A 6,000-nucleotide genomic window follows, 5' to 3' on the forward strand; every position below is an offset into this window, starting at 1 on the left:
TGAAGCTAAGGTTTTTTATCGTAGCTGTACAGAATTTGTCATCTTAATGCTTTTCATATAGCGCAAAGTTTACTGTACACAATTTAATAGGACCAGTTACGCGTATGGTCTCGCGGTTCTAGGCGCGCAGTCCGGAACCGTGCGACTGCTACGGTCGCAGGTTCGAATCCTGCCTCGGGCATGGATGTGTGTGATGTCCTTAGGTTAGTTAGGTTTAGGTAGTTCTAAGTTCTAGGGGACTGATGACCACAGCAGTTGAGTCCCATAGTGCTCAGAGCCATTTGAACCATTTTTTGAGCTACGCGTATTTGATTCCTTCCTTTGTAATGACTTATCTGAGAAGAAGTCTTAAAGTGTACCCTGGTCGACTGATGGTTCAGTCTTGGCTACATAATTCGGCTTTTAAGTCGTGCAATATTTTGCAGCACTTTGTAATTTCAGTGCGCCGTCGATCATCAGCTGCACGACCAAAAGTTGCAATCTTCTTTATGGCGTTAAGTAAACCGGATTGACTTTCTTCTAGTCTAGGCCGACCAACAGTATTTCGAATTTTGCGAGCTGCTGCTAAGTCGAAATTAATTTCATAAATTGCTAGAGTTTTTCTGTCTTTTTAGAATCACGGCTTTTTTTGCTTCATCTATCACCATGCGAACATCATGTGCTAACAGTAAGCTATTGAACTCAGATTTTATTCCTAGAAGTGTCCGACTAGGCATTGCCTTAGGTACTGTTTGAAGTAAAATCAGAAGGAGTTTCTTGCTTATTGGTCTGAAGATGATCACAGTTGTGGTCGAAAGCGGTCACCGGAATAAATAATTTGCGATCAAGACTGTTATTGTTAGTAAACATTAGTAATAACATTGATCACTGTTTGCTCTCACAATGTATTCAAAAGTAATGTCTTCCATTTGATTGCATATTAATATCAGCAGTGTTTTCTAATGTGTCCTGTTTGGTTCGTTTCTTCAATTAAAGGTAAACATGTAAAATGTTGAACACGGGCATTTCGCACAAAAGGTATACTACATCACGATATTGAAAACATCACTGAAATCGACCCTGTACCTTTCGCGATTACCTCGAACAGATAGATAGAAAGGTGCGGTTGCCGACTTTGCTTTATGAGAAGTAGTGAATAACAGTTGAACTTAACTGACTTGGTTCTTTTGTTTTTCAGTTTGCCACAGGACACTAAACATATTTTTAGCGCGAAAATGAAATATGTAAAACTCGAAATTGCTTTTACGCCTACAGTCTCTATTTCTTTCGGTGGTTTTGACGACGAAGAAGTTGTTTTGAAAAAATAAGAAAACTTTAACTGTCACTTTCTTTTTGTCAATTTATTTGGATTTCTTTGATTTTCGAATCCACTTCACATTCAAGTTTGTCACCGCTTTCCAGTCTTCGCCATAAGGTGTTAACTCCGTCATGTATATTCTGTTTGGTTTTGAAGAAATAAGCTGCGCTGTATACTTCAAATAGTGTGGAGTAAAGAATACCTAAATTCTTTTTACTCATTTTAAATTTGTTAGATAAACTAAAAATCACAAAATAGTATAACTAAGAAAAACACGCCCATCACTCAGCGAAAGTGTAAGTGTCGACTGAATGATACAAACAATCAAATATAGACGAAACCGGAGCGGCGGCGGTTTTTGTCAAAGCTTCAAAGGCGGTATTGGCCTTTCGGCGTATTTCAGAGGCGTCTGGCATGCGATACCGTAAGGTACAGCGAGAGTAAAACACGCGCGGCAACCACGTACCAAAAAGTGATGCAAAAAAATTTAAAACTTATTTAGTAATACTTATAGTGTTTGTAATATTTTAAAGTTGTTCGATACAGTTGTAATACTGTAAGATCAAAAGTCGTCCGCGATATCATAACTTTTTTACTGTCTCCCTCTCTTTTAACGTGTGGTAGAATTTATGGATGGCCCTCAAATTGAATTACTGAATATTGTTAATTCCTGAATATCGTTAATTTGTTAATATTCAAAAATATTTGTAAGAGCTCGAGAACATTACACAACTCTCACTTAATTTCGCTTGCAAAATAGATTGCCGCGCGGGGTGGCCGGGTTGTTTGAGGCACCATGTCACGGATTTCGCGGCCCCTCCCGCCGGAGGTTCGAGTCCTCCCTCGGGCGTGGGTGCGTGTGTTGTTCTTAGCATAAGTTAGTTTAAGTAGTGTGTAAGTCTGGGGACCGATGACCCCAGCAGTTTGGTCCCTTAGGAATTCACACACACATTTTTTAAAAATAGATTGACGCGACAGAGACATAAGATGTCTGGTGACCAGCATGATGTAATTAATGCCGACCATTTCAACACTCAACTCCCTACAACCACAACAGCCACCAACGTACAATGACTAAGGTGCAAAACGGGGAGCAAAGGGTAGCGCCAGATACAAAAGCCAGCAGTTTACTAATTTTCTTGGCACAGTAGAGTCTCGATATTTTGAGTCTCGGAATTACGAGTTTCCTATAAATCCCAGCCGCATAAAAGAGTAAACAGCAGCTCACGGTTATGGCAGCTTCAGGTCTAACTAGAAGCCACAAACTAAAACTGGTTGTAGTTGCCAATTCTGCCAAGCCAAGAGCATTCTAGAATGTAACAATGTCAACTCTCTGGTTATCTTCACGCACCAAAATAACTCTAGGGTGAATCAGGATATCTTCGGGAATTGCTTTTTGAACTCATTTACATCGGAGTGCAAAAGTTTTTAAAAAGTTATTGCCATGCAAAGCTATTTTGACATGGATAATGCTTCCTCACGTCCAAGTGAAGAAGAACGGCAGTGTGACGGGATCCCCGCCTTGTTTCTGATATCAGACCTTATCACTTCATTTGAGCCAATGGATCAGTGCGTTCCGGAACGCCTGAAGAAAAAAATATCGTTGGCGATTGCTACACGCAGTCTTGCAGTCGGCAGACAACGAAAGCGATGTAGGAGCCTAAAAGAAAATGACTGTGAAGGACGTCGTGTATTGGATCAGAGAGTCTTGGAGCGAGCCATCAGACGCAATGTCCAGTTCACTGAGAAAAATTCTGCAGCAAGTAGGTCGAATAGTGAAACTGTAGATTTTGACGATGAGGACGACCATTCATTGTGTAATTTAATCAGGAGGTTGCCAATCTGTGAAGAGATAGGGCATTTGGAAATAATTGAATGGTTGAATTCAAGCGAACACTCGGAAGTTACAGACTCTTCTACTGTGCAATTGATACGGTTAACACCCCAATGCGGTGTGAGAGTGATGGCGACGGTGAGGACGAGACTGTACCGATGAAGCGACACGTCGATGGCCGCAGTGTACCAGGGGACCGCAGGCGCTATGTGGAATAACAACCAGAGGCGACACCAACCGACGTCGATTGTTTCTTACAGTGACGTGATACTGTCGAGTGGAAACGTTGCAGCTTCACAAATAAAAGGAACTCCACCATTAATTCACGAACTAAATTGTTACCAGACTTACGTTAAAACGTTTATTCTGCCAATGTACACTCCTGGAAATGGAAAAAAGAACACATTGACACCGGTGTGTCAGACCCACCATACTTGCTCCGGACACTGCGAGAGGGCTGTACAAGCAATGATCACACGCACGGCACAGCGGACACACCAGGAACCGCGGTGTTGGCCGTCGAATGGCGCTAGCTGCGCAGCATTTGTGCACCGCCGCCGTCAGTGTCAGCCAGTTTGCCGTGGCATACGGAGCTCCATCGCAGTCTTTAACACTGGTAGCATGCCGCGACAGCGTGGACGTGAACTGTATGTGCACTTGACGGACTTTGAGCGAGGGCGTATAGTGGGCATGTGGGAGGCCGGAAGGACGTACCGCCGAATTGCTCAACACGTGGGGCGTGAGGTCTCCACAGTACATCGATGTTGTCGCCAGTGGTCGGCGGAAGGTGCACGTGCCCGTCGACCTGGGACCGGACCGCAGCGACGCACGGATGCACGCCAAGACTGTAGGATCCTACGCAGTGCTGTAGGGGACCGCACCGCCACTTCCCAGCAAATTAGGGACACTGTTGCTCCTGGGGTATCGGCGAGGACCATTCGCAACCGTCTCCATGAAGCTGGGCTACGGTCCCGCACACCGTTAGGCCGTCTTCCGCTCACGCCCCAACATCGTCCAGCCCGCCTCCAGTGGTGTCGCGACAGGCGTGAATGGAGGGACGAATGGAGACGTGTCGTCTTCAGCGATGAGAGTCGCTCCTGCCTTGGTGCCAATGATGGTCGTATGCGTGTTTGGCGCCGTGCAGGTGAGCGCCACAATCAGGACTGCATACGACCTAGGCACACAGGGCCAACACCCGGCATCATGGTGTGGGGAGCGATCTCCTACACTGGCCGTACACCACTGGTGATCGTCGAGGGGACACTGAATAGTGCACGGTACATCCAAACCGTCATCGAACCCATCGTTCTACCATTCCTAGACCGGCAAGGGAACTTGCTGTTCCAACAGGACAATGCACGTCCGCATGTATCCCGTGCCACCCAACGTGCTCTGGAAGGTGTAAGTCAACTACCCTGGCCAGCAAGATCTCCGGATCTGTCCCCCATTGAGCATGTTTGGGGCTGGATGAAGCGTCGTCTCACGCGGTCTGCACGTCCAGCACGAACGCTGGTCCAACTGAGGCGCCAGGTGGAAATGGCATGGCAAGCCGTTCCACAGGACTACATCCAGCATCTCTACGATCGTCTCCATGGGAGAATAGCAGCCTGCATTGCTGCGAAAGGTGGATATACACTGTACTAGTGCCGACATTGTGCGTGCTCTGTTGCCTGTGTCTATGTGCCTGTGGTTCTGTCAGTGTGATCATGTGATGTATCTGACCCCAGGAATGTGTCAATAAAGTTTCCCCTTCCTGGGACAATGAATTCACGGTGTTCTTATTTCAATTTCCAGGAGTGTATATGCGTATGTAAAAGCTTTGTTTTAATAAAGGTCACATTTGGTCCTGTTCGAGGTGTTCCTGGCCCTTTCCACTTCGTACTATCGAGACTCTACTGTATTGTTAAATTCACGCACTAACACGTCCACTCCGAATTTTGTGAGTAAACGATTTCTTGCAGCATTGCCAATAACAATTTGTGGAGCTTCTCTACGACAAACTCACGTTGATTAAACCAACTCGTGAGGAAACGACGAACACAGTTTTGAATTTTCTCTATCTCTTTTCATCAAGGGGAGGTTTACTATCTTTTGGTTCAAAAAATCGATTTCTTTAAAATTGCATTTTTGGATCCATAAAAGTGATTAGAATCTACCCCTGAAATGGTTTTTCTGAATACAGAACGGAAATGTTTGCTATTCGCGGTTGAACAAAAAAATGCACCTGCCTGAATTCGGCCTTTTTCACGCACCAGTTTTTTTTTCGGAGGACGAGTTATTGTACCGGTGCTTGGGAGGAAACACGCAAAAAATGGTTCAAATGGCTCTGAGCACTATGGGACTCAACTGCTGTGGTCATTAGTCCCCTAGAACTTAGAACTACTTAAACCTAACTAACCTAAGGACATCACAGACACCCATGCCCGAGGCAGGATTCGAACCTGCAACCGCAGCAGCAGCGCGGCTCCGGACTGGAGCGCCTAGAACCGCACGGCCACCGCAGCCGGCAACACGCAAAATTCAAATGAATGTTTGAACGCATGTGTTTGGAAGTTAGCCGCCAAGCATTTGCATTCTGGTGCGAGGGCTGTGGAGATTGCGACTTTCCTGGCAGTAAGCAGATTCAACGAAGGCTATTCAGCAATTCTGAAGACCATAACAACGATGGACGCCAACCTAGGACTCTATTCGACGCAGTTCGCCAAGCATTCGGACGACATCAACTTCATGCGGCCGAAAACCGCTTGTCACCGGCCATACGAGCGGCTCTGGAGCAGCGCAGAATGGCCCATATCGAGCAGAACGCCCTCTATGAGGAAGAGGAAGGACTAGTTCATGGATCCGGAATAGCAGGCTGAACGTGAGTTGC

Source organism: Schistocerca americana, chromosome 1 (assembly GCF_021461395.2).
Source record: "Schistocerca americana isolate TAMUIC-IGC-003095 chromosome 1, iqSchAmer2.1, whole genome shotgun sequence".
Classification (NCBI taxonomy): Eukaryota; Metazoa; Arthropoda; class Insecta; order Orthoptera; family Acrididae; genus Schistocerca; species Schistocerca americana.